Genomic DNA, 20,561 nt, shown 5'->3' with positions numbered 1-20,561 from the left:
TTTAAGTCTTTTATGGCTTTCTGTATATTTTGCTTGCAAGTGTGTATCAATAAATTTTCCTTCCTTGATGCCATTTGGGAATATGGAGGCCTTCACAGTGCTGTCTAAGCGTCACCACTGTCTACATTCAGACACCCTCATTCTATCCCCCCCACTTCGCAGCAAAGCCTGGATTCATGGCAAGGATTCCCCATTCCTCTCTCCCTCGCCTCTCAACATCGAGTCCACTTCTCTCAGCAATTTTTCCCATCCTTTCGGGGTTCCCAATCAACACTATTCACTGCAATGATAGGAAAATGGATTTTGCTCTTATTGAAGGCGGAAGTTATAGTCTCTAAGTATTGTTAGAGTCTTGGCATCCCCATGAATTCTACCTTCCATGGAATTATCTAGGCCAGAATCTTGGGTGGGTAGCTTTTCCCTTCTCCAGAGGATTGTTCTGACTCCCCACATATTGGAAGACCAAAGTGGAGAGTTCTGGTTTCTATGTCATTTGAAGTAGCCTTTGGGGATCTGAATGGACTCTGTAGGTCCTTTTAAAATGTCATCTTCCAAATGAAGCCCTCTCCGCTAATGTGCTCAGAATCTCCAGGTAGGCAGTGCTGTTGTAAGTGGGACACCTCAGGCACAAGGGAAAGTCTGTGTTCTTCTGCTGGCACAAACAAACTCACAAGAATAAACCAGGCAGGAGAAATGGAAAGATATACCCACACCAACAAAGAACAAGTGTTCCTCAGAACACAAGGCCAGAGAAAGACACACCATCCTTGTGGCCCCCACATGCTCGAGAAAATCAGTGATCAGGAAGGAAACAGGATAAACATGTGCAGGTCCAATGAGAGGCAATGCACATTGCTAGTGTAGCTCAGAGATGGCCTGACTCTTCACATGGACACATGGGCAAAGGGAAACACAGTGCAGGTGGCGGTGGTCATCATCTCACAGCTAGGTGTACAGGATGGTGACAACCAGGCTTCGGGACCCAAAGAGGGAACGGAGGGCCGGCAGAGCCCATAGACATCTCTCTCGCTCTCTTGTAGAAGAGATAGCCGGATCAATCAAAGTCCCACAGAAGCATCACTTAATGATCAATGCCAATCCTCAACGTGAATTCCACTTACTTCTGGCACGGTTGCTCCTGTCCTCTTAGATGCTCTCCTGTAGCGGTCCAAAGCCACAGGCCTGCTGGACGCCTGTGGAGTCGAACCTCACTTCAGCTGCTCACACAGACAGGGGCACACAGGATGTCAGTGGCCTCTGGCTCAGAGATGAAAGATCAGGGCCCTGTCAACCCGAACTGGGGAACGGTGTTGAAAGGGAGGCCGCACCCGACTCCCCTTTCACTGGACACAGCGTCCCTGATGCTCGAGCTGCTGAATCCATTCAACTGTGGAAATGCATGCTGAAAAACACCCATCTTTCCAACAAGGTCTCTAAAAGGGTTTACAAGCAACGCATTTGGAAACCAGAGGGGATGACATGCATGTCCATGAAAATTGACACCTCTCAACAAATGCACTTCAAATGATTCCTAGACATATGTACCATGCAAAACGGTTCATAAATCCAGAAGTAAATGGAGCATACATTAGACATGAGCTCTGAGTCTTTACACACACTACAGAAAGGCACTACACAAAGAGTAACCAGAGAACACAGTGAACTTTGTCAAATCCAAGATTAGGACTCTGGGAAAGACCGTCTGAAAAACGCATAGGACACCTCCCAAGCTGGGAGACAACTCTTTGCACAGAGTTTAGGCAGGATTTGGCTCCTAATATGCAAACGACATGAACACAAATGAGCCTGAAGGAGAGGTCTGAAGGGACACCAGGCGAAGGAAGGGACACAGAGAGTATACCGAATGATGCCCAGCACTGAGGTCCTAAGAAACACGGTCTAACTGCACTTCCCGAGGCCCGTGGGACCCTGGACTAGGTCTCTTCCACCTGGAGGCTCAGAGAGATGGACAGTGAGGAAGGGGAAGAGAAATCCTCGGCATTTCTAACACTCACAGCAATTGCTTAGAAGGAGAAGGCAAGTATCAACCCCACCAGCAGTGAATTCCCTGAAAGGCAATAGCTAAGAATCCATCTAACCCCAAAGGTGTGCCCCTCTTCTCAGAGAACGACAAGAGATGGATGAAAGAAGGTGAAGCCCACCAATCCAATGGAAAATAAGCTGTGCTCAAGGATCAGAAGAATTCCTCATGATAAGATGATGCTACTTCCCCCTCCCCTGGACCCACACTGTGGGGCAATCCAGAGGTTCCATGCTATTCCTCTCAAAATAAAAACGGCTGCTCTCAGGGCATAAAAACCAAAGAATTCCAAAATGTCTATGGAAACACTACGGGGTCAAAAGAGTCAATGCAATCGGCCGCAAAAACCTGAAATTGACATAGCAGGCTGCTGATAGCCAATTAGACTATCACACTAGGATCATCAGGACAGCATGGTACAGGGAAGAAATCAAACATGCAGAACCAGATCCATGGAATGGAATTGAGGGTCCAGACATAAACCCAAGCTTCTATGGTCAATTCCTCGATGCCAAAGGAGGGGAGGTGATAAGAATGGGAACAAGAGTCTGTTCAACGAAAGACCGTGGGAACTGCAGATGCTTCCACCTGAACAATCACATTGGCTTTTGGTCTCATAACACCTCAGATTCAGTGAAACACATCAACGCAAAGCCTGAAGTGAAGAAACTCCTGGAAATAAGCACACGACATAGGCTTTTAATGTCAGGGACTTCTCAACATATGTGGGTGGAAAAGCAAAATAGGGTCTCTTCAAGTCAAGGAAACAGGAAACCAAAGGACACCCACGAGTTTCCATTCACTTGAACAGCTTTGCAACAGAAAACCTAAGCATACACAAATCAAAATGGTAACAAACTGAACACAAAAGAATATTTGCAAACAGAATATCGGAGAAGGGGTTCCTACGTAAAAGAGACTGAGAACTCACACAAGTAAGTCTCTCAGAAAAAATCCCAGACCTATCCTTTCCCCTAACACCAACTCCAACCCGAAATCATTACCTCACTCGACACGAAACCCTAAAGCCTCACCCTAGGTCATCACTAAACATCTTTACATGCATTCACAGACATGCGAGCATCCACAGGAGAGACACAGAGAGGAAGAGACAGACTGAATTTGGAAAGATCAAGAAAGAGACGGAACGAGGGAGAGAGACTGAACAATAGAGAGAGGAAATGAGTCGATTTCATAGAATTTGCATGAATCTCTATTGAGGATGGAAACAATGACAGTGCCTATTCCCCCTGCAAGGGGGAAAATGACCCAAGTTGATGAGTCTCAAAAACAAGGATTCAGGAAGCCACTGTTGGGGCAGCCTCCCCCAGGCCTCGAGGCTGAGTGGGACACTTGAATAGGATGAGGAAGGTTGATATCAGAGGTCGCAATGTGTGAATATGATCTTCCGGTCCTTCCAATGCAGGGGTCAAGAAATAGGCAGGAAGGGGACTGCCTTTTCCCTGGTCCCAGAGCCCATCCAGGACTGATTCTGTCCATTCTGTGCTACGTCAGCCCTGTGTTGAATCCGTCCTTTGGGAAGTCTCAGTGTCTAAGTTCTATGTGATAGCAGCCGAAAGTTTGAACAGGTACTGGAGCTGTTTGTAGGATGACAGACCTAGGGAGGAGATGGAAGAATGACCCTCACTCTGCAAATGGAGAGACTGGGGAAACCAAGGGGGGCACATGTCTTGCCCAGGACCACATCACTTCTGAGAAAAGGGAACCTGGGCTGAAACCAGCTGTGTCCTCAGAGCTCAGGCCCTGGCTGCAACCAGGTCTCCCGAAGGCTGTGGGGTGGGCTGAATGGGTGTCACTGTGCCTGCACGTGGCATAAGGGCATGGGAGAACAGCCAGAAAATCAGAGGTTCCCTTGGGGAACTTTGTGGAAGGGACCTCGGCCATGAACCAGGAAATGATGTCACTTCCTGGCAATAGAACCCAACAGAACCCACAACCCGGGTATCCAGTCCTCCCCAGCGGAGAGGAGCCCCCAGCCAGATCGCTTACTGTCAAGATGTTCTGCTGTTTGCCCCTGCCCAGAGGCCAGGTCCTCAGGCGAGCTCACAGGCAGAGAGTGTGGGAAGGCGGTCGACGCTGGCTCAGGGCCCGTCCGAGAGTCCTCTGGCCCTTTGCCCGAAGGAACAGAAAGGTAAGAGGGGAGGCCCAGGCCGGATCCGGCCACCTCTCCCATCCCACCCGTGGAAGCCTGAGGCCTTTCGCTGTGTGTGGATGAGGGTTTCTCGGGGGGTGTCTGCCTCAAGCAAGCCCAGCCACAGGTGGGTCAGAAGCCCGTGGACCACTTGTGTCCACACCCCAGGGGAGAGCACGCTTGGTGGCATGGTGAGCGTCTGGGCAGAGCTGTGTGCCCAGGCTCTCCTCAAGCCCTCGGGGGGGGGGGTGTCTCCATTCTCCCTGGTGGGTATCTGAGCAGGCATTCATCTCTGTTCTTCCTGGGAGCAGAAGGGCAGATGGGCAGAAACATTATACATCTTGGCCAGGCTCAGCTCAGAAATATCGAAGCAGGGCTGGCTGATGGTCACTATCATTGCATAGTGTCCCCCCCGAGGTGGCTTCTGAGGGGCACACCCCATGCACCTCCCAGAGGTAGGGTTCAGAGCACCACCCCCTGACCAGGAGGCCCAGTGCAGGTTCCAGGTGAGCATGGCCACGGAGGGCTCAGCCCAACTCGCAATGAAGAGCAGGCGGGCAAGTCTTGCTGTCCAGACACCACCCAGCACACAAACCGGGGCCCAGTCTAAGGCTGCCATGGAGCTCAGCACAACTGGCTCTGACACAGAGCTCCAAGAAGCCCTGCCTCAGAGGCAACAGTAGGACCTGGAGCCCAGCACGGCAGAGCTCAGAGGTGAGGCGGCTGGGCTTCTGCATGTGAGTGTGGGGAGGCGGTGCTGAGCCACACAGGGAGTAGTCCCACATAGCTGGGGCTGGGCCTGGACCAAAGGCTGGCCTCAAACTACCCATCTTGGAAACTGCAGAGAAGACTCCGATGCTTGGCCTTCTTAGCGAATCTCTAGGAATCTTTCGCGTCCACTTAGGCACATGGCAAGGATGGCCTGTGGCAAACTTTTCTTCTCCCCCAGCTCTAGCTCTGGCCGTCAAACTCAGCCAGCCTCCATGTCTAAAACCTGTCCCTACAGAGGTGGGAACTCCAAGTGCAGGACCCAGGGATCCACTGAAGGGATATCGAGACCTAAGACGTCTCCACCCAAAGATACGGGGCCTGCCATGTAAACTGGCCAGCAACCTCAGCACATCGGATCTCTGCCTGCATGACGCCCAGCCCCAGGCCCCGATGTCCCACCACGCCTTCCAGAGCCTCCACCTCCACTGGCACTTGCACCTTCTAGGGCTTTGGCGGCAGGACTCAAGTCAGGGCCTGAGGGACCACCTGCACAGAGGGAGCCTGTCCTGGCTCCTGCCAAGGACTCAGATGCCCACCATGACTGTCCAACCTCTGCAGGGAGAACAGGCCCCTGCTCTGGACAGAGACCCAGAGCCCATTCGGCAAACGCCTCGTCCAGGGGTGCAGTTGGCTCTGCAGCCACCATCCCTGTGTGTTCCCCATGGACCCCGTCCACTCCCTCCCCACCCAGGGGAGATTGACTTCCCTTCCCCTGAGCTCATTTTCATCAGGCTTCTAGGAATCTTTCTTCTCATCTTTTATGTCTTTTATGTCTTTCTGTATATTTTGCTCGCAAGTGTGTGTCAATAAATTTTCCTTCCTTGATGTCATTGGGAATATGGAGGCCTTCAATGCTGTGTAAGCATCACCAATGTCTACATTCGGACACCCTCATTCTCCACCCCCCTCCACTTCACAGCAAAGCCTGGATTCATGGCAAGCACTGCCCGTTCCTTTCTCCCCTGCCTGACAACATTGAGTCTACTTCTCTCTGCATTTCTTCCCATTCTTTCGGGGTCCCCAATCAATGCCAATCACTGAAAAGATAGGAAACTTTATTTTGGTCTGACTGAAGGTAAAAGTTATAGTCTCTCAGTATCGTTTGAGTCTTGGCATTCCCATGAATTCTACAGCCCATGGAATTCTCTAGGCCAGAATCCTATAGTGGGTAGATTTTCCCTTCTCCAGGCAATTGTTCTGACTCCCCATATGTTGGAAGACCAAACTGAATTATTCTGGTTTCTATGTCATTTGAAGTAGCCTTTGGGTATCTGAAAGGACTGTGTAGGTCCTTTCAAGAAGTCATCTGCCAAACGAAGCCCTCTCGGCAAATGTGCTCAGAATCTCCAGGTAGTCAGTGCTGTTTCAATAGGAAACCTCAGGCACAAGGGAAAGTCTGAGTTCTTCCGCCGGCACAAACAAGGGCTGACCTAGCACAGAATGGGGCAGAATCAGGTCTGGATGGGCTCTGGGACCTGGGAAAAGGCAGTCCCCTTCCTGCCTATTTCTTGACCCCCTCATTGGGAGGACCGGAAGGTCACTTTCAGACATCGCCCCCTCTGATATCAACTTTCATCCTCCTGCTCAGGTGTCCCACTCATCTTTGAGGGGTGGGGGAGGCTGCCCCAACAGTGGCTCCCCACATCCTTGTCTTTGAGCCTCATCAACTTGGGTCATTTTCCCCTTTGCAGGGGGAATAGGCATTGTCATTGTTTCAAAACTCAAGAGAGATTCATGCAAATTGTGTGGAATCGACTCATTTCCTCTCTCCATTGTTCAGTCTCTCTCCCTCCATCTGTCTTTATTAAACTTTCCAAATTCAGTCTGTCTCTTCCTCTCTGTGTCTCTCCTGTGGATGCTCGCATGCCTGTGAATGAATGTAAGCATGTATATTGTTGACCTAGAGTGAGGCTTCAAGGTTTCCTTTCCAGTGAGGTAAAGGTTTGGGGATGGAGTTGGTGTTAGGGGAAGGGATAGGTCTGGGGTTTGTTCTGGGAGACTTAGTCGTGTCAGTTCTTGTCTCTTTTACTTAGGAAACCCTTCTTCTATATTCTGCTTGCAAATATTCTTTTGTGTTCAGTTTGTTACCATTTTGATTTGTGAATGCTAAGCTTTTCTGTTGTAAAGCTGTTCAAGTGGATGGAAGCTAGTTGATGTTCTTTGGTTTCCTGTTTCCTTGACTTGAAGAGATGCAATTTTTCTTCTGCCACCACACACATGTCGTGAAGTCCCTGACATTAAGGAGCCTATGGCCCGTGCTTATTTCCAGGAGTTTCATCACTGCAGGCTTTGCGTTGATGTGTTTCACTGAATCTGAGGTGTTATGAGACCAAAAGCCAATGTGATTATTCAGATGCAACCATCTCCAATACCTATGGCTTTTCGTTGCAGAGGCTCCTGTTCCCATTCATATTGTCTCCCCTCCTTTGGCGACAATGAATTGACCATAGAAGCATGGGTTTATTTCTGGACCCTCAATTCCATTCCATGGATCTGGTTCTGCATGTTTTTACCATGCTGTCCTGATGATCCTAGTGTGATAATCTAATTGGCTATTAGGTAGCCTGCTATGTCCATTTCAGAGCTTTATGGCAGATTGCATTGACTCTTTTGACTCCTTTCTGTTTCCATAGACATTTTGGAATTCTTTGGTTATAATGCCCTGAGAACAGCCTTTGGTATTTTGAGAGAAATAGCATGCAACCTCTGGATTTTTCCACGGTGGGGGTTGGGGGGAGGGGAAAGTGACATCATCTTACCAGGAGGAATTCTTCTGATCCAGGAGCACAGCTTATTTTCCATTGGATTGGTGGGCTTCACCTTCTTTCATCCAACTCTTGCAGTTCTCTGAGAAGAGGGGCTTCCCTCCTGGGTTAGATGGACTCCAAGCTATTGCCTTTCAGGAAATGTCATTGTCGGTGGGGTTGATCCTTGCCTTCTCCTTCTAAGCTTTTGCTGTGAATGTTTGAAATGCCAAAGATTTCTATTCCCCTTCCTCACTGTCCATCTCTCTGAGCCTCCAGGTAGAACAGGCCTAGTCCAGGGTCCCAAGGGTCTCGGGGAGTGCACCTAGATCGTGTTTCTCAGGTGCTCAGTGCTGGGCATCATTCGGTGTACTCTCCGTGTCCCTTCCTTTCCCTGGTGTCCCTTCAGGCCTCTCCCTCATGCTCCTTTGTGTTCATGTCATTTGTGTATTAGAAGCTAAATCTGCCTAAGCTCTGTGTATGCAAACAGTTGTCTCCCAGCTTGGGATGTGTCGTTTGCGTTTTACAGACCGTTTTTCCCAGGGTCCAAATCTTGGTTAGATAACGTTCACTGTGTTCCCTGGTTACTCTTTGTGTAGTGTATTTCTGTATTGTGTGTGAAGACTCAGAGCTCATGTCTAATGTCTTCTCCATTTCCTTCTGGTTTTGTGAACCGTTTTCCATGGAACGTATGTCTAGGAATCATTTCAAGTGCATTTGTTGAGAGGTGTCAAGTTTCCATGGACATGCATGTCATCCCCTCTGGTTTCCAAATGTGTTGCTCCTAAACTCTCTTGGATATCTTCTCGGAAAGATGGGTGTTTTTCAGCTTGTGTTTTCACAGTTGAATGGATTCAGCAGCTCTAGCAGAAGGGACGCTGACTCCAATGAAGGGAGTCGGGTGCGGCCTCCCTTTCAGCACAAATACCCAGGTCGGATTGTCAGGGGGCAGATCATCCATTTGTGAGCCACAGGCCACTGGCATCCTTGTGTGGCCTTGGCTGTGTGAGCAGCTGAAGGGAGTTTCGTCTCGGCAGGCGCCCAGCAGGCCTGTGGCTTCGGACCGCCAGATGTAAGCATCTCAGAAGACAGGAGCCACTGTGACAGAAGTGGAGTGGGATCCACCCTGAGGGTGGGCACTGATCGTCAAGAGATGTTCCTATGGGACTTTGATGGGTCCGGCACACTCTTCTCCCAGATAGCGAGAGAGATGTCTATGGGCTCTGTTAGGCCCTCCACTCCCTCTTGTGGTCCCAAAGGCTGGTTGTCACCATGATGAGCACCTAGCTATAGATGATGACCACTGCCACCTGCACTGTGTTTCCTTTTGCCGGCATGTCCACGCAAAGTGTCAAGCTTTCTCTGAGCTACACTAGCCATGTTCATTGCCTCTCATTGGACCTGCATGTGTTTCTTCTGTTTCCTTCCCCATCATATATTTTCTCGAGCATGTGGGGACCACAAGGATGGTGGGTCTTTCTCTGGCCTTGTGTTCTGAGGAACAGTTGTCCCTTTGTTGGTGTGGATTTATCTTTCCATTTCTCCTGCCTGGTTTATTGTTGTGAGTTTGTTTGAGCCGGGAGAAGAACTCAGCATTTCCTTGTGCCTGAGGTGTCCCATTTACAATAGCACTCCCTACCTGGAGATTCTGAGAAGTTATCGAGAGGGCTTCGATGGGCAGATGACATCTTGAAAGGACCTACACTGTCCTTTCAGATACCCAAAGCTCCTTCAAATGACATAGAAACCGGAATTCTCCAGTTTGGTCTTCCAATATGTGGGGACTGAGAACAATCCCCCGGAGAAAGGAAAAGCTACCCACTCCAGGATACTGGCCTAGAGAATTCTATGCACTGTAGAATTCATGGGCATGTCAAGACTCTAAAAATACTGAGAGACTATAACCTTTACCTTCAGTCACAGAAAAATCCAGTTTCCTTTCATTTCAGTGATTGCATTGTTTGGGGACCCCGAAAGGATGGGAAGAAATGCAGAGAGAAGTAGACTCAATGTTTTCAGGTCGGGGAGAGAGGAACGGTGAGTGCATGCCATGAATCCAGGCTTTGCTGGGAAGTGGGTGGAGGGATAGAATGAGGGTGTCTGAATGTAGACAGTGGTGATGCTTACACAGCATTGTGAAGGCCTATATATTCCCAAATGGCATCAAGGAAGGATAATTTATTGACACACACTTGCGAGCAAAACATACAGAAAGCCATAAAAGACATCAAAAATGAGAAGAAAGATGCCTAGTTGCCTGATGAAAATCAGCTCAGGGGAAAGGAAGTCAATCTCCCCTGGGTGGGGAGGGAGTGGACGGCATCCACAGGGAACACACAGGGATGGAGCCTGCAGAGCCAACCGCGCCCCTGGACTAGGTGATTGCCGAACGGGCTCTGGGTCTCTGTCCAGATCAGGGGCCTTTTCTCCCTGCAGGGGTGGGACAGTCATAGTGGGTGTCTGAGTCCTTGGCAGGAGCCAGGGCAGGGTGCCCTTGTGCAGGTGGTCACTCAGACCCTGACTCAGGTTCTGCCACCAACGCCCAAGCAGGTGTAAGTGCACGTTGAGGTGGAGGATCTGGAAACAGGGTGGGACATCGGGTCCTGGGGCTGTGGGTGGTGCAGGCACAGAGATCTGATGTGCTGAGTGTGCCTGCCAGTACCCGGCTGGCCACATGCCTTTGGGAGGGGACTTCTCAGGTCTCGAACCCCCCTCAGTGGATCCCTGGGTCCTGCACCTGGAGCTCCCACCTCTGTAGGGACAGGTTTTAGACGTGGAGGCTCGCTGAGTTTGACGGCCAGAGCTAGCGCTGGGGGAGAAGAAAAGTTTGCCACAGGCCAGAATTGCCATGTGCCTAAGTGGGCCCGAAAGTTTCCTAGAGATTCGCTAAGAAGGCCCAGCATCGGAGTCTTCTCTGCAGTCTCCAAGATGGGTGGTGTGAGGCTAGCCTTTGTTCCACGCTCAGCCCCAGCTCTGGGGAACTCCTACCTGTGTGGCTCAGCACTGAATCCCTACACTCCTATGCAGCAGTCCCAGCCGCCTCATGTCTGTGCTATGCCGTGCTGGGTTCCAGCTCCTCCTGCTACTTCAGGGCCAGGGCTTCTCAGAGCTCTGGGTCAGGGCCGGTTCTGTGGAGCTCCGTGGCAGCTTGAGACTGGGCCCCGTGGTGCATGCTGGGTGGTGTCTGGGAAGCAGACCTTGCCCGCTCCATCTTCATCACCAGTTGGGCTGAGCCATCCTTGGCCACGCTCACTTTAGCCTGCACTGGGCCTCCCGGGCAGGGGGCTGGTGCTCTGAGCCCTCCTTCTGTGAAGTGGATAGGGTGTGCCCCTCAGGGGCCAACTCAGGTGGGACGCTCTGCAATGATAGTGACCATCAGCCAGCCCTGCTTCGATATTTCTGAGCGGAGGCTGGCCAAGATGGCTGCTGCCTCTGCCTATCTGCCCTTCTGCTCCCAGAAAGAGCAAAGACAACGATCTGCTTAGATACCCACCCAGGAGGACAGAGACACCCCTGAGGGTGTGAGGTCAGCCTGGGCACACGGGTCTACCCCGACACTAGCCATGCCACCCAGGCTTCTCTCCCCTGGGGTGTGGACACAAGCGACCCACGGTCTCCTGACTGAAATGCGGCTGGGCTTGCTTGAGGCAGACACACCCCGAAAAACCCCCATCCACACACAGCGAAAGGCCTCAGGCTTCCCCGGGTGGGATGGGAGAGGTGGCCGGACCTGGCCTGGGGCTCCCCTGTTACCTTTCTGTTCCTTCGGGCAAAGGGCCAGAGGCCTCTCGGAGGGGGCCTGAGCCAGCGTCAACCGCGTTCCCACACACTCTGCCTGTGAGCTCGCCTTAGGTCCCGGCATCTGGGCAAGGGCAAGCAGCAGAACATCTTGACAGCAAACGATCTGGCTGGGGGCTCCTCTCCGCTGGGGAGTACTGGATACCCGGTTTGTGGGTTCTGTTGGGTTCTGTTGCCAGGAAGTGACATCATTTCCTGGTTCGTGGCCGAGGTCCATTCCACGAAGCTCCCCAAGTGAACCTCTGGGTTTCTGGCTGTTCTCCCACGTCCTTAGACCACGTGCAGGCACAGTGACACCACACAGCCCACTCCACAGCATTGGGGAGACCTGGGTGCAGCCAGGGCCTGAGCTCTGGACACAGCTTCTTTCAGCCCAGGATGCTTCTTCTCAGAAATGATGTGGCCCTGGGCAAGGCATGTGCTCTGCAGGGTAACCCAGTCTCTTGATCTTCAGAGTGGTGGACACTCTCCCATCTCCTGCCTAGGTTTGTCAGCCTACGAACAACTCCAGTTCCTGTTCATACTTTGGGCTGCTATCACATGGAGGTTGGACACTGAGACTTCCCAAGGACGGATTCAGGGCTGACCTAGCACAGAATGGGGCAGAATCAGGCCTGGATGGGCTCTGGGACCTGGGAAAAGGCAGTCCCCTTCCTGCCTATTTCTTGACCCCTGCATTGGGAGGACTGGAAGGTCATATTCAGACATCGCCCCCTCTGATATCAACATTCTTCGTCCTACTCAAGTGTCCCACTCAGCCTCGAGGAGTGGGGGAGTCTGCCCAAACAGTGGCTCCCCACATCCTTGTCTTTGAATCTCATCATCTTGGTCATTTTACCACTTGCAGGGGGAATAGGCACTGTCAATGTTTCCAACCTCAAGAGAGATTCATGCAAATTCTGTGAAATCGACTCATTTCCTCTCTCCATGGTTCAGTCTCTCTCCCACATTCCGTTTCTTTCTTGACCTTTCCAAATTCAGTCTGTCTTCCTCTCTGTGTCTCTCCTGTGGATGCTTGAATGCATGTGAATGTATGTAAGCATGTAAACTGTTGAACTAGCGTGAGGCTTTAGGGTTTCGTGTCGAGTGAGGTAAAGGTTTGGGGTTGGAATTGGTGTTAGGGGAAGGGTTAGGTCTGGGGTTTGTTCTGGGAGACTTAGTGGTGTGAGTTCTCAGTCTCTTTTACGTAGGAACCCCTTCTCCGATATTCTGCTTGCCAATATTTCTTTTTATTCAGTTTGTTACCATTTTGATTAACGAATTCTTAGCTTTTCTGTTGCAAAGCTGTTCAAGTGGATGGAAGCCCGTGGGTGTCCTTTGGTTTACTGTTTCCTTGACTTGAAGAGAACCAATTTTCTTCCCCCCCACACACATGTTGAGAAGTCCCTGACATTAAGGTGCCTATGGCCCGTGCTTATTTCCAAGAGTTTCATCACTTCAGGCTTTGCGTTGATGTGTTTCACTAAATCTGACGTATTATGAGACCAAAAGCCAATGAGATTGTTCAGATGGAACCATCTCCAATTCCCAAGGCCTTTCATTGCAGAGGCTCTTGTTCCCATTCGTATCGCCTCCCCTCCTTTGGCGTTGAGGAATTGACCTTAGAAGCTTGGGTTTATGTCTGGAACCTCAAATCCATTCCATGGATCTGGTTCTGCGTGTTTGATTTCTCCCCAGTACCATGCTGTCCTGATAATCCTAGTGTGATAGTCTAATTGGCTATCAGGCAGCATGCTCTGTCCATTTCAGAGCTTTACAGCAGATTGCATTGACTTTTTTGACGCCTTTGTGTTTCCATAGACATTTTGGATTCTTTGGTTATAATGCCCTGAGAAAAGCCATTGGTAATTTGAGAGAAATAGAGTGGAACCTCTGGATTGCCCCACAGTGGGGGTCCGGGGGAGGGAGAATTGACATCATCTTACCAGGAGGAATTCTTCTGATCCTTGAGCACAGCTTATTTTCCATTGTATTGGTGGGCTTCAACTTCTTTTATCCATCTCTTGCAGTTCTCAGAGAAGAGGGGCTCCCCTCCTGCTTTAGATGGACCCCTAGCTATTGCCTTTCAAGGAATGTAACTGTCGGTGATGTTGATAATTGCCTTCTTCTAAGCATTTGCTGTGAGTGTTAAAAATGTCAAGTATTTCTCTTCCCCTTCCTCACTGTCCATCTCTTTGAGCCTCCAGGTAGAACAGACCTAGTCCAGGGTCCCACGGGTTTCGGGGAGTGCAGCTAGACTCTGTAGATCAGACCCTCAGTTCTGGGCATCATTCATTGTACTCTCCGTGTCCCTTTCTTCGCCTGTTGTCCCTTCAGATCTCTCCTTCAGGCTCCTTTGTGTTCATGTCATTTGTGTATTAAAAGCCAAATCCTGTCTAAGCTAAGTGTATGCATACAGGGTCCTGCCACCTCTCCCGTCCCACCCGCGGAAGCCTGAGGCCTTTCCCTGTGTGTGGAAGGGGTTTTCTCGGCGTGTGTTGACTCAAGCAAGCCCAGCTGCATGTGGGTTTGGAGACCTTTGACTGCTTGTGTCCACACCCCAGCAGAGAGCAGGCTGCGTGTCATGGGGAGCGTCCAGGCAGAGCTGGCGGACCAGGCTGACCACACGCCCTCAGGGGTCTCTCCGTCCTCCCGGGTGGGTATCTCAGAATATCTTTGTGGCTGCTCCTTCTCGGAGCCGAAGGGCAGACAAGCAGAAGCAGCAGGCATACTGGCCAGTCTCAGCTCACAAATATCAAAGCATGGCTGGCTGATGGTCTCTATCATTGCAGAGCATCCCATCCGAGGTGGCCCCTGAGGGGTACACCCTGTCCACCTCCCAGAGGGAGGGCTCAGAGCACCAGCCCCCTGCCCAGGAGGCCCAGTGCAGGCTCCAGGTGAGCATGGCCACGGAGGGCTCAGCCCAACTGTCAATGAAGACGGAGCAGGCCAGTCCTGCAACACAGACACCACCCAGCATGCACCACGGGGCCCAGTCTCAGATGCCATGGAACTCAGCAGAGCCTGCCCTGACCCAGAGCTCTGAGAAGCCCTGCCTTGGTGATAGCAGTAGGACCTGGAACCCAGGAGGGCAGAGCAAATAGATGAGGCATTTGTGGCTGCTGCATGTGAGTGTGGGGAGGTAGTGCTGAGCCACACAGGGAGGTGTCCCCCAGAGCTGGGGCTGGTCCGGGACCAATGGCTGGCCTCACACCACACATTTTGGAGACTGCAGAGAAGAGTCCGATGCTAGGCCTTCTTATAGAATCTCTAGGAAGCTTTCGTACTCACTTAGGCACATGGCAAGGCTGTCCTTTGGCAAACTCTTCTTCTCCACCAGCTCTAGCTCTGACCGTCAAACTCAGCCAGCCTTCACGTCCAAAATCTGTCCCTACAGAGGTTGGAGCTCCAGGTGCAGCACCCAGGGATCCACTGAGGGGAGATCGAGACCTGAGACGTCCCCTCCCAAAGAAATGGGACAAGCCGGCTACTGGCCAGCACCCTCAGCACATCCGAACTCTGTGCCTGCACAAACCAGAGCCCCAGGCCCCGATGTCCCACCCCGTTCTCCAGAACCTCCACCTCCACGTAAACTTATACCTGCTCGGGCTTTGGTGGCAGAACCCGAGTCAGGGCCTGAGTGACCACCTGCAGAGGGGCAGCCTGCCCTGTCTCCTGCCAAGGACTCAGACGCCCAACATGCCTGTCCCACCCCTGCAGGGAGAACAGGCCCCTGCTCTGGACAGAGACCCAGAGCCGTTTCATCAAAAAGCTCATTCATGGATGCGGTTGCCTCTGCATGCTCCATCCCTGCGTGTTCCTTGTGGTAGCCATCCACTCGCTCCCCAAATAGGCGAGATTAACTTCCCTTCCCCTGAGCTGATTTTCATCAGGCTCCTAGGCATCTTTCTTCTCATTTTTTATGTCTTTTATGGCTTTCTGTATATTTTGCTCGCAAGTGTGTGTCAATAAATTTTCCTTCCTTGATGCCATTTGGGAATATGGAGGCCTTCACAATGCTGTCTAAGCATCACCACTGTCTACATTTGGACACCCTCATTCTATCCCCCCCACTACCCAGCAAAGCCTGGATTCATGGCAAGCACTCCCCGTTCTTCTCTCCCCGCCTGACAACATTGAGTCTACTTCTCTCTGCATTTCTTCCCATCCTTTCGGGGTTCACAATCAATGCCAATCACTGAAATAAAAAATACTGGATTTTGCTGTGACTGAAGGTGAAAGTTATAGTCTCTCAGCATTATTAGAGTCTTGGCATCCCCATGAATTCTACAATCCATGCAATTCTCTAGGTCAGAATCCTGGAGTCGGTAGCTTTTCCCTTCTCAGTGGATTGTTCTGACTCCCCACATATTGGAAGACAAAACTGGATAATTCTGGTCCCTATGTCATTTGACGTAGCCTTTGGGTATCTGAAAGGACCGTGTAGGTCTTTTCAAGTTGTTATCTGCCAAACGAAGCCCTCCCGGCAAATGTGCTCAGAATCTCCAGGTAGGCAATGCTGTTGTAAGTGGGACACCTCAGGCACAAGGGAAAGTCTGAGTTCTTCCGCCAGCACAAACAAACTCACAAGAATAAACCAGGCAGGAGAAATGGAATGATAAACCCACACCAACAAAGGGAGAAGTGTTCCTCAGAACACGAGGCCAGATCCACCATCCTTGTGGCCCCCACATGCTCGAGAAAATCAGTGATCGGGAAAGAAACAGAAGAAACATGTGCAAGTCCAATGTGAGGCAATGCACATGGCTAGTGTAGCTCAGAGACGGCCTGATGCTTCGCATGGACATTCGGGCAAAAGGAAACAGTGCAGGTGGCGGTTCTCATCATCCCAGAGATAGGTGCTCAGGTTGGTGTTAACCAGCCTTCGGGACCACAAGAGGGAACGGAGGGCCTAGCAGGGCCCATTGACATCTGTCTTGCTCTCTGTCAGAAGAATGTGCTGGACCCATCAAAGTCCCACTGGAACATCTCTTGGCGATCAGTGCCCACCCTCAAGGTGGAGCCCATTCCACTTCTTGCACGGTTGATCCTGTCTTCTGAGATGCTCACCTCTGGTGGTCCAAAGCTGCAGGCATGCTTGGTGCCTGCACAGACGAATCTCCCTTAAGCCACTCACACGTCCAAGGGCACACAAGGATGCCTGTGGCCTCTGGCTCAAAGATGGAAGATCAGCGACCTCTCAACCAGACTTGGGGATTGGTGCTGAAAGGGAGGCCGCACCCAACTCCCCCTTTCACTGGACAAAGTGTCCTTGCTAATAGAGTGGCTGAATCCATTCAATTGTGGAAATGCAAGCTGAAAAAACACCCATCTTTCTGAGAAGGTCTCCAAAAGAGTTTAGCAGTGACACATTGGAAACCAGAGGGGATGACATGCATGTCCATGGAAACTTAACACCTCTCAACAAATGCAATTCAAATGATTCCTAGACATACTTTCCATGCAAAATGGTTCACAAATCCAGAAGGAAATGGAACAGACATTAGACATGAGCTCTGAGTTTTCACACACAATACTGAAAGGTACTACACAAAGAGTAACCAGGGAACACAGTGAACTTTGTCAAATCCAAGATTTGGGCTCTGAGAAAGACCGTCTGAAAAACGCTAACAACATATCCCAAGTGGGAAGACAACTGTTTTCATACACAGAACGTAGGCAGAATTTGGCTTCTAATACACAAACGGCATGAATACAAGCTTGAAGGAGAGGTCTGAAGGGAAACCAGGAGAAGGAAGGGACATGGAGAGTACACCGAATGATCCCCAACACTGAAGGCCTGAGAAACACGGTCTAGCTACACTCCCCGATACCCGTGGGACCCTGGACTAGGCCTGTTCCACCTGGAGGCTCAGAGAGATGGACAGTGAAAAAGGGGAAGAGAAATCCTTGGCATTTCTAACATTCACAGCAAACGCTTAGAAGGAGACGGCAAGTATCAACCTCACCGACAGTGACATTTCCTGAAAGGCAATAGCTAGGAGTCCATCTAATCCAGGAGGGAAACCCCTCTTCTCAGAGAACTGCAAGAGATGGATGAAAGAAGGTGAAACCCACCAATCCAATGGAAAATAAGCTGTGCTCCAGGATCAGAAGAATTCCTCCTGGTAAGAGAATGTCACTTCCCCCTCACCCCGACCCCCACCTTGGGGCAATCCAGAAGTCGCACAGTATTCTTCTCAAAATACCAACGGCTACACAAATACAAAGGATTATTAGAGAATACTATCAGCAATTATATGGCAATAAAATGAATAACCTGGAAGAAACTGACAAATTCCAAGAAAAGTACAACTTTACAAAACTGAACCAGGAAGAAATAGAAAATCTGAAAAGAGCCATCACAAGCTCGGAACTAGAGGCTATAAAAAAAAATCTTCCAGCAAACAGAAGTCCCGGTCCAGAAGGCTTCACAGCTGAATTCTACCAAAAATTTAGAGAAGAGCTCACATCTATTCTACTCAAACTCTTCCAGAAAATTGCTGAGGAAGGGAAAATTCCAAACTCATTCTATGAGGCCACCATCACCCTAATCCCAAAACCTGCTAAAGATCCCACAAAAAAAGAAAACTACAGGCCAATATCATTGATGAACATAGATACAAAAATCCTTAACAAAACTCTAGCAATCAGAAACCAACAACACATGAAGATCATACATCATGACCAAGTGGGCTTTATCCCAGGAATGCAAGGATTCTTCAATATCCGCAAATCAATCAACGTAATACACCACATTAACAAACTGAAAAATAATAATCATATGATTATCTCTATAGATGCAGAGAAAGCCTTTGACAAAATACAACATCCATTTATGATAAAAACCCTCCAGAAAGTGGGAATAGAAGGGACATATCCCAGCATAATAAAAGCTATATATGACAAACCCACAGCAAACGTTATCCTCAATGGTGAAAAACTGAAAGCATTTCCCCTAATATCAGGAATAAGATAAGGGTGCCCACTCTCACCACTACTATTCAACATAGTTCTGGAAGTTTTGGCTACAGCAATCAGAGCAGAAAAAGACAAAAAAGGAATACAAATTGCAAAAGAAGAAGTAAAACTTTCACTGTTCGCTGTTGAAATGATCCTCTACACAGAAAACCCTAGAGACTCTACCAGAAAACTACTAGAGCTAATCAATGAATACAGTAAAGTTGCAGGATATAAAATCAACACATAGAAATCACTTGCATTCCTTTACAATAATAATGAGAAAATAGAAAGAGAAATTAAGGAAACTATTCCATTCTCTGTTGCAACGAAAATATTTAAATACTTAGGAATATATTTACCTAAGGAAACAAAAGACTTGTACACAGAAAACTATAAAACACTAGTGAACATAATCAAAGAGTACACTAATAGATGGAGAAATATACCGTGTTCATGGATTGGAAGAATAAATATTGTGAAAATGAGTATAATATCCAAAGTAATTTATACATTCAATGCAATCCTTATCCAGCTACCAACGATAATTTTCATAGAACTAGAACAAATAATCTCACAATTTGTATAGAAATATAAAAAACCTCGAATAGCCAAAGCAATCTTGAGCAAGAAAAATGGAACAGGGGGAATTAACCTGCCGGACTTCAGGCTCTACTACAAAGCCACAGTCATCAAGACAATATGGTAATGGCATATAGACAGAAACATAGATCAATGGGACAAAATAGAAAGCCCAGAGATAAATCCACGCACCTATGGACACCTTATCTTTGACAAAGGAGGCAAGAATATAAAATGGAGAAAAGACAGTCTCTTTAACAAGTGGTGCTGGGAAAACTGCTCAGCCACTTGTAAAAGAATGAAACTAGAACACTTCCGAACACCATATACCAAAATAAACTCAAAATAGATTAGAAAGATAAACGTAAAACCAGGAACTATAAAACTCCTAAAGGAGAACATAGGCGAAACACACTCTGAAATAAATCACAGCAGGATCCTCTAAGACCGACCTCCCAGAATATTGGAAATAAAAGCAATAATAGACAAATGGGACCTAATTAAAATCAAAAGCTTCTGCACAGCAAAGGAAACTATAAGCAAGATTGAAAAGACAGCATTCAGAATGGGAGAAAATAATAGCAAATGAAACAACTGATAAAGGATTAATCTCCAAAATATACAAGCAGCTCCTGCAGCTCAATTCCAGAAAAATAAATGAGCCAATCAAAAAATGGGCCAAAGAACTAAACAGACATTTCTCTAAAGAATTCATAAACATGGCTAACAAACACATGAAAAAATGCTCAACATCCCTCATAATCAGAGAAATGCAAATCAAAACCACAATGATATACCATTTCACACCAGTCAGAATGGCTGCTATCCAAAAGTCTACATGCAATAAATGCTAGAGAGGTTGTGGAAAAAAGGGAACCTTCTTACACTGTTGGTGGGAATGGAAACTAGTACAGCCACTATGGAGAACAGTGTGGAGATTCCTCAAAAAACTGGAAAAAGAACTGCCATATGATCCAGCAATCACACTTCTGGGCATACACACCGAGGAAACCAGAATTGAAAGAGACACATGTACTCCAATGTTCATTGCAGCACTGTTTACAATAGCCAGGACATGGAAGCAACCTAGATGTCCATCTGCAGACGAATGGAAAAGAAAGCTTTGGTACATATACACAATGGAGTATTCAGTTCAGTTCAGTTCAGTTCAGTCGCTCAGTCGTGTCCGACTCTCCGCGACCCCATGAATTACAGCACGCCAGGCCTCCCTGTCCATCACCAACTCCTGGAGTACATTCTCAACCGTTAAAAAGAATGCATTTGAATCAGTTCTAATGAGGTGGATGAAACTAGAGCCTATTATACAGAGTGAAGTAAGCCAGAAAGAAAAACACCAATACAATATACTAACGCATATATATGGAAGTTAGAAAGATGCAAATGATAACCCCGTATACGAGACATCAAAAGAGACACAGATGTATAAAACAGTCTTAGGGGCTCTGTGGGAGAGGGTGAGGATGGGATGGTTGGGGAGAATGGCATTGAAACATGTATATTATCTTTCTGCAGC

This window comes from Moschus berezovskii, chromosome 15 (assembly GCF_049115385.1).
Source record: "Moschus berezovskii isolate FMDL1 chromosome 15, NW_MosBer_1.0, whole genome shotgun sequence".
NCBI lineage: Eukaryota > Metazoa > Chordata > Mammalia > Artiodactyla > Moschidae > Moschus > Moschus berezovskii.
The sequence above is the reverse complement of the archived record's forward strand: the minus strand, read 5'-3'. Positions refer to the sequence as shown.